Source organism: Lolium rigidum, chromosome 3 (genome assembly GCF_022539505.1).
Source record: "Lolium rigidum isolate FL_2022 chromosome 3, APGP_CSIRO_Lrig_0.1, whole genome shotgun sequence".
Taxonomy (NCBI): domain Eukaryota; kingdom Viridiplantae; phylum Streptophyta; class Magnoliopsida; order Poales; family Poaceae; genus Lolium; species Lolium rigidum.
Window position 1 is genome coordinate 168210513 of NC_061510.1, and position 9444 is coordinate 168219956.

A 9444-nucleotide genomic window follows, 5' to 3' on the forward strand; every position below is an offset into this window, starting at 1 on the left:
AAGTTTTTGTAAGAACTTTATAACTTCAGAGATGTGGCAATCATCAAAATTCAAACCATTATAATCTAAAGCAATGGGATCATCATCCCCAATGTTGGAAAAAATTTCAGCAGTTTTATCACAGGCAATTTCAGCAGTTTTAGCAGTTTCAGGCAGTTTTGCGGGCTTTGCACTAGGAGTGGAAACATTGCCAACACCAATTATTTTACCATTAATAGTAGGAGGTGCAGCAACATGTGAATCATTAACATTACTAGTGGTGGTAATAGTCCAAACTTTAGCTACATTATTCTCTTTAGCTAGTTTTTCATTTTCTTCTCTTTCCCACATAGCATGCAATTCGGTCATCAATCTTATATTCTCATTAATTCTAAATTGGATGGAATTTGCTGTAGTAACAATTTTATTTTCAATATCCTCAGGTTTAGCAGCCATTTTATTAATTAAAGAAGATTGTGACGCATACATGTATGAGATTCGGTTTTCAGCATTTGCAAGTTTAGTTTGCAACCCAAAAATCTCCATATTCAGATTTTCAAGTTGATTTCCTATATTCTTCAACAAGGTAGATTGTTCATTCATAGTTTTAGTAAACAATTTATTTTGCTCATATTGTGATTGCATAAAGCTCTTGGTGGATCTTTCAATTTCTAACATCTTTTCCTCATTAGGTGAAACATATCTACCATAAGAGTTACCATTAGCGAGGATATGGCCTAGAATTTTGAGCAACCAATGAAGCTAACGGAACATTATTAGGATCAACATTAGTCCTATCATTCACAAGCATAGACATAATAGCATCAATCTTATCACTCAAGGAAGAGGTTTCTTCGACGAATTTACCTTCTTACCTTGTGGAGCTCTTTCCGTGTGCCATTCGAGTAATTAATCATCATATTATCAAGCAGCTTTGTTGCTTCACCAAGAGTGATGGACATAAAGGTACCTCCAGCAGCTGAATCCAATAGGTTCCGCGAAGAGAAGTTCGATCCTGCATAAAAGGTTTGGATGATCATCCAAGTAGTCAGTCCATGGGTTGGGCAATTTTTTACCAAAGATTTCATTCTTTCCCAAGCTTGTGCAACATGCTCATTATCCAATTGCTTGAAATTCATTATGCTACTTCTCAAAGATATAATTTTAGCAGGGGGATAATATCTACCAATAAAAGCATCCTTGCATTTAGTCCATGAATCAATACTATTCTTAGGCAGAGATAGCAACCAATCTTTAGCTCTTCCTCTTAATGAGAAAGGAAACAATTTTAATTTTATAATGTCACCATCTACATCTTTATACTTTTGCATTTCACACAATTCAACAAAGTTATTGAGATGGGCAGCAAGCATCATCGGAACTAACACTGAGAAAATTGCTCTCGCATAACAAGATTCGATGAAAGCGGGTTTAATTTCAAAGAATTCTCACGTAGTAGCAGGTGGAGCAATGGGTGTGCATAAGAAATCATTATTATTTGTGGTTGTGAAGTCACACAACTTAGTATTTTCAGGGGTGGCCATTTTAGCAGTAGTAAATGAAGCAAACTAGATAAAGTAAATACAAGTAACTAATTTTTTTGTGTTTTTGATATAGAGTGCAAGACAGTAAATAAAGTAAAGCTAGCAACTAATTTTTTTGTGTTTTGATATAAGTGCAGCAAACAAAGTAGTAAATAAAATAAAGCAAGACAAAAACAAAGTAAAGAGATTGGATTGTGGAGACTCCCCTTGCAGCGTGTCTTGATCTCCCCGCAACGGCGCCAGTAAATTTGCTTGATGCGTGTAGTTGACACATTCGTTGGGAACCCCAAGAGGAAGGTGTGATGCGCACAGCGGCAAGTTTCCCTCGGTAAGAAACCAAGGTTTAATCGAACCAGTAGGGAGTCAAGAAGCACGTTGAAGGTTGATGGCGGCGGGATGTAGTGCGGCGCAACACCAGGGATTCCGGCGCCAACGTGGAACCTGCACAACACAACCAAAGTACTTTGCCCCAACGAAACAGAGTGAGGTTGTCAATCTCACCGGCTTGCTGTAACAAAGGATTAGATGTATAGTGTGGATGATGATTGTTTGCAAAGAACAGTAAAGAACAATAGCAGCAGATTTGTATTTTAGATGTAAAGGAATGGACCGGGGTCCACAGTTCACTAGAGGTGTCTCTCCCATAAGTTAGCATGTTGGGTGAACAAATTACAGTCGGGCAATTGACAAATAGAGAGGGAATAACAATGCACATACATGACATGATGAATATTGTGAGATTTAATTGGGCATTACGACAAAGTACATACACAGCTATCCAAGCATGCATCTATGCCTAAAAGTCCACCTTCAGAGTTATCATCCGAATCCCTTCCGATATTAAGTTTCAAAACAACGAGACAATTGCATTAAGTATGGTGCGTAATGTAATCAATAACTACATCCTCGGACATAGCATCAATGTTTTATCCCTAGTGGCAACAAGTACATCCATAACCTTAGAGGTTTCTGGCACTCCCGCATTCACGGAGACATGAACCCACTATCGAGCATAAATACTCCCTCTTGGAGTTAAGAGCAAAAACTTGGCCGAGCCTCTACTAATAACGGAGAGCATGCAAGATCATAAACAACACATAGATAATAGATTGATAATCAACATAACATAGTATTCTCTATCCATCGGATCCCGACAAACACAACATATAGAATTACGGATAGATGATCTTGATCATGTTAGGCAGCTCACAAGATCCGACAATGAAGCACATGAGGAGAAGACAACCATCTAGCTACTCGCTATGGACCCATAGTCCAGGGGTGAACTACTCACTCATCACTCCGGAGGCGACCATGGCGGTGAAGAGTCCTCCGGGAGATGAATCCCCTCTCCGACAGGGTGCCGGAGGTGATCTCCAGAATCCCCCGATATGGGATTGGCGGCGGCGGCGTCTCCGTAAGGTTTTCCGTATCGTGGCTCTCGGTACTGGGGGTTTCGCGACGAAGGCTTTAAGTAGGCGGAAGGGCAACGCGGGGGGCCACACGAGGGCCCCACACGCCGAGGCCGCGCGGCCAAGGGCCGAGCCGCGCCGCCCTGTTGTGTCGGCGCCTCGTGGCCCCACTTCCTTTCCCCTCGGTCTTCCGGAAGCTTCGTGCAAAAATAGGACCACGGGCGTTGATTTCGTCCAATTCCGAGAATATTTCCTTTGTAGGATTTACGAAACCAAAAACAGCAGAAAACGACGAAGTGGCTCTTCGGCATCTCGTCAATAGGTTAGTGCCGGAAAATGCATAAATACGACATATAATGTGTATAAAACATGTAGATATCATCAATAATGTGGCATGGAACATAAGAAATTATCAATACGTCGGAGACGTATTGTAACGGCCCAGGGTAGCACCCCTATTAGAATTTCTTGTTCTTTTTTTTCTCTTTATGCATCGTCATGCATCATGCATCATGCATCATGCATCATATCATCCATGTTTTAAACAAAATAAAATTATTTTTATAAAACCAAATTATTTTGTTTCCCCTCTCATATGGTTTATAAAAATCCTCATTCAAAACCCTTCATTTAAACAAACCCTAAACCAAATTAAAAATACAATATTTAAAATGTTTTCAAATTTGTTCTTGGTGCTTTTGTTCTTTCCTTTCTTCGCCACTCTACATTCTTCTTCTTCTCCTATTCTTCCGTGCATATGTTTCAAAATCCAGAAATCTGAAGAAAATTGGCTGGGCACATTTTCAGGCTAGTTCCCTTCGTGGGAGCCACTACACTGTTGTCTTCTTCCACGCTGAAAGCGTGAGCTGAGCACTCAGGTAATCCTCCACCTTGGTAGACCAAGCCAACCACCTCACCTCCTGTTTTCCCCTCCACAAAATTCCCACCGAGGCAACCCCTCAAACCCTAGCTGCCTTCTCGTTTCTTCCCCTGCGCCGCCGCCATCCCTTTCCTCTCTTCCACGCAACGAAGCAAACTTTTCCCAATCAAATTCAGAGTTTCAGAGAATACCTCCGCCACAGCATCGCCGTCGCGCCGTCGTCTCCGGCCACCTCTCGACAAGCTGATGCCACATCTAGCTCCGCCTTGACGCACTACATCTCGTCGACCAAAGAACGCAGCAAACAGAGCTCGAAATCGACAGCAAGGACCACTTCTCCATCTCCGCCGCCGGCAGAAATCCTGTGTTTCTGGCCGCCTCCGACCTCGTCCGCCCCCGCCGAGGTGTTCATCAGCTTCTTGGTGAGATGGTGTCCCTTTTCCCCATCTTTCCCGTCCTTTTTGCTCACTGCTCGCCGCCGCTTATTTCTGACGGAGCTGTCATCTGCTGTTGTCCGAGCGCATCTCCGCCATGGTCGGCTGCAAGCCTGCTTGCCGCTCGTGCTCGTCCCTGATGGACTCCTTCCTGGCCTACCTCGTTCTCTGCCGACAGCCTCCTGGTGAGCGAGCCCTCCCTCTACGTTTTCTTTTTCTACCTCCACGCATGTACCTCGGCATCATACGTGCAGCAGCACATCTGGCTCTATTCCTTGTATCAAACAGTGAGATGAGATTCTGGGATCAATTCCCGTTTGAGGCAAAATGACCATACTTTTGCTGTTAGTTTCTCTGTCCAGCTGAAGTCTTCTTCGTCAGTTCGTGTTCCTCCGCACCTTGTGCAGGTCTAGTCTGCATCTTGGATGTCGTTAAAATTCCCAAATTCCCAGATGGTTTGTTCCTTGTCCTGCATCATGCAATTCATGTATTCCTATTTCATAGAATTCTGGGCACCTCCTTGTACAACAAATACAGCTTAGCATGTTGGTCTGATTCCAGGACTGCAACTAGTCAATCATTAGTTTCATCCTGACGGCCTACCTTTCTTACAATTCATCGCTGCATCCCAGATCGAAGTCGCCATGGCTAGTTTCTCTGCCACTTGTTTCCTTGCCAACATCAGTACAGCGTCACCTTTTGCTTTTCTTGCATCGCCGTCGTGCTACACACAAGTCGCTGCACCACTCTTTGAACGTTTGTTCTTTTCTTTCAGCTAGCACATCATGCAAATCCTCAATCCTTCCAGCAGCCTGCTTGTTTGCTTGACTAGCTAAATAATCGTTTACTAAAAAGTTTTGCACCCTATTTTATACGAATTCAAATGGAAAGGTATTATATATGAAAATTTATTAGAAAAATGCAAACAACAATAATATGACACCCATATCCTTGTTTGCATCTTGCATCATGTCATGACGTTATGATTTGCATCACACCTAATAATTAAACGCGGAGTATTTGGGAATTACCGACTACGGTTCCCCGCTCCGTTTAATTTTGAAGTAGCGCACCCATGCCATGTCAATCCATGCTAATCAACATTTAATATTGTCGGTAGAAAAATAACTCGAACCTAATAATTGTTTGTCCGGATTCCGACTCCGATTAATATGGATAAGTTGCATCGCATCATATCTGCCATGTCATGCATATCTTATCATGATCATGCCGATTCTTCTCCGTAGTTGTAAGATTTGCATCCGTTGTTTGTTGTAGCATTTGCTTCTTCCCGGATAGGATCACGAAGTATTGATGTGAGATACGACGAGTTCTCCGACAAGTTCTTCTGCAGCTTTTCACAGGCGAGCCCTCCCTCTTCACCTATTTACTCTCTCCCTTGCACTGCTATCCTTATGTTGCGATTCTTTATCGAGTCACGTGTCCTATTCCACTTTTTTACCATAATAATCCTATATATATCATTCCTTAACCATAGCCGTTGCTTGATGTTTGAGCCTTGCGAGTCGTAGGCGTGTTTGGGCTCTGTTGTTTATCTCGATCTGTTATCGGGATATGTTGGGTTGTTGGGTGGTTATCACATGCTATATCATTTGTTGGAGATATTCACACTTTACTTTATTGTTAACAACTAAAATTGTAAGCAGAGGCATCCGTGAGCCCCTTTGCGAAAGCATCGGAACTTTGACTCGCTAATGTCCCCTAGGACCCGAGTTCTTGTTATCTGTTCCGAGATTGAGCGCTCTACCCATGCGTGGGGATTCACTGGGACCCCCCTCACCCATTACCTTTTCTCATGTTAGTTGAAAAGGGGGCCACAACTTTGGTTTTATTTGGCGCATGCATGTTTATATATTGTTGCCTACGGGTGTTTACTTCCTGTTGCCTTCGGGTGGTTTATTTCTGTACTGCACTGCATAATTGCTAGACGACTTATCTAGTGCTTGGCCGTTAGTTCCCGCCTAGACGCCTACGCAACCTCTGGGTCCGTCTCGAGTACGGCCGAACTTCGTCACGGGTAGCTTAGTTGGGTGGCCCCCTAGACTTTCTTGTTGAACCGGGAACGGTCTTGTTGTGAGACATCGCTCGTAAGAAGCGGGTCGAGCATGCGTATGGTTACATTTAGGCAACCCCTGCAGGGTGTACATCTTATCAATAAGCCGTGTCCGCGGTTATGGACGACTTGGAATTGTATAGCTTGATCATAGAACAACATACACCTTATACTTGTTGTTAATAATCTGATAATAACTTGCGTAGTAATATAGCATTACTACAACCAATACCCAATAAAATTTGTCCACCGTTGAGTGCCTTTTACATTGCCTCTTCGCAATTGTTGAAGGGGATATGTGTATTTGGCTGGGTTATGTTCGTGTAGTATTTTATCTGTTACCTTATGCGCTCTCTTATCTTATCTGAGTAGACGGATGTTGTAGTGTGTCTCTATTGGTTATAGTTTTGCTGCCGCTAAACCTACCATATAGCCCCAGGCGATATATATATATACTCGCCCGGCGAGCATAGCCATTTCTAGTCTCGCTAAGTACGTGCCGGAGTTCGTTCCTTGGTACTTACTCTCGCCTTTTCCCTTTCTCTTTTGCTTCCTTCCTTTTGTCGGCAACCGATGGCCCGACTTCGACAGGTACGAGATGACGACGTTAGCAAGGTTACCCTTCCGCTTGGCTCGGGCAGGGTTATGGACGCCATCGTTATCTTCAGGACTCTTAGTCCAATTTGTATCTTGTCCGTACTCGGACGTATTCGAACTTCTGTATGATTTGGATCTTTGTATTGTATATTTGTATCTTGACTCGTTGGAGTCGTAGTTGTAATATATGTATCTTGTGGGCTCTATTGTAATCCTGTTGTAATGTTACCGCTCGTGTTAATTCCTCTGGCATCACGTGTGTGATTCGTCGCGCACGTCGTGTCGGAGGGTGTCTCTGAATCGATATCGTGCGGATTTCGGCGGGTTCGCTGGGATCCTCATGGTACCGGTTCCGGGGCGTCACACGTATCAATCAGCTCGGCTGATCTTTGATAATATCATCTCCATTCCATTGTTTTTGCTAACCTGCCAAGTGGCAATGCCACTTGGCATAATGTTTTTCATTGTGTTTATGTTTGTTGTTTACAGGAATCCAATAGATGATCAAGAGAAGCTCAAGATCATATTGAACAAGAAGTTCTTGAAGATTAATATGTGTTGTTTAAGATATTTCAATTCCTTGTAATTTTCCTTTTTCTTGTTTCATTTATTCATTCCAGAAATGTGTTGTAATATATATGATTCAATTTGGAATATTGTAACTTAACAATGTATAATGTGTGATTGTCAATAAAGCTCCAATTTTCCTTAATGAGCTTTATATATTTGATGTACTATTTATATACTTGAATTTCCATTTATTTGTAATAATTTATCTCAATTTAAATTATGATATAATCAATTGATGTTTGAATTTTGAAATTCAAACATACTTACTTGAATTCAATCATGCAACTTAATTTGAGATGCACTATTCCCCTTTCTTCTCGAAAACCCTAAGTGAGTGAAGTTAGGTCCAAGCCTATCGCACTCTCGAAACCCTAACCCTGTAAGGTGTCGAGAGAGAAACTTGTCCCCCTTCGATGCAATTTTCTTTTAAAAGCGCGAAATTTCCCCAGATTTTTATGATGCAATGCACATCCCTTTCTAAATTCTACCCCTCGATTGTCTCTAAACCTGGGACATTACAGAGCTTTAGTCAACGGATCTGCCACATTCAGATCTGTGTGTACTTTGCAAATCTTTACTTCTCCATCTTCGATGTACTCGCGAATCAAATGAAAACGCAGCTTGATATGCTTCAGCTTCTTGTGTGACCTTGGTTCTTGTGCATTGGCGATGGCACCCATGTTGTCACAATAGATGACTAGTGGGTCCAATGCACTAGGAACCACACCAAGCTCAACAATGAACCTCTTCATCCATACCGCTTCCGATGAAGCCTCCGAAGCCGCTATGTATTCCGATTCGGTTGAAGACTTCGCCACCGTGCACTCGCTTGGAGCTGCACCAGCTTACTACGACACCATTCAATATAAACACGTACCCGGACCGAGACTTAGAGTCATCGGGATCGGTGTTCCAACTTGCATCGGTGTAACTCGGTTACAACGAGCTCTTGGTCACCGCCATAACAAAGAAACATATCCTTAGTCCTTTTCAAGTACTTCAGGATATTCTTGACCGATGTCCAGTGTTCCATTCCTGGATCACTTTGATATCTGCTGGTCAAACTAACAACATGTGCGATATCCGGTCTGGTACACAACATGGCATACATGATAGAGCCTACTGCCGAGGCATATATAGGGGATCTTGTTCATCCTCTCTCTTTCTTCTGCCGTAGCCGGACCTTGAGTCTTACTCAAGACCTTACCTGGCAACATAGGCAAGAACCCTTTCTTGCTTTCATCTATTCTAAACTTCTTTAGAATCTTGTCCAGTTATGTACTCTGTGAAAGCCCTATTAGGCGTCTTGATCTATCTCTATAAATCTTGATGCCTAAAATGTACGCTGCTTCACCAAGGTCTTTCATTGAAAAACACTTATTCAAATAACCTTTTACATCTGCTTAATAATTCTATATCATTCCCAATCAATAATATGTCATCTACATATAATATCGGAAATGCTACTGAGCTCCCACTCACTTTCTTGTAAATACGAGCCTCTCCATGACACTCGTATAAACCCGAAGTCTTTGATCACCTTATCAAAGCGTCGGTTCCAACTCCGGGATGATTGCTTCAGTCCATAAATGGAACACTGAAGTTTGCATACCTTGTCAACATTTTTAGGATCGACAAAACCTTTGGATTGTACCATATACAACTCTTCCTCAATGTCACCATTAAGGAACGCCGTTTTGACATCCATCTGCCAAATATCATAATCGAAAAATGCAGCTATTGCTAACAAAATCCTCACAGACTTTAGCTTCGCTACAGGTAAGGAAGTTTCATCGTAGTCAACTCCTTGAATTTGTCGGAAACCCTTTGCGACAAGTCAAGCGTTATAGACAGTAACATTACCATCAGCATCTGTTTTTCTCTTGAAGATCTATTTATTCTCGACAGCCTTGCGGCTATCAGGTAAGTCTACCAAAGTCCACACTCTGTTATC

The 9444-nt window shown here is 42.4% G+C and overlaps 1 long non-coding RNA gene across 1 annotated transcript; it reads left to right on the forward strand.

Moving 5' to 3' along the window:
* Positions 1 to 3880: 3880 nt before the first annotated feature.
* Positions 3881 to 5577, forward strand: LOC124698608. Its single transcript, XR_007001020.1, has 3 exons — positions 3881 to 4434; positions 4612 to 4704; positions 5528 to 5577. It is a non-coding gene; the product is annotated as an uncharacterized LOC124698608 (long non-coding RNA).
* The last annotated feature ends 3867 nt before the right edge of the window (positions 5578 to 9444 follow it).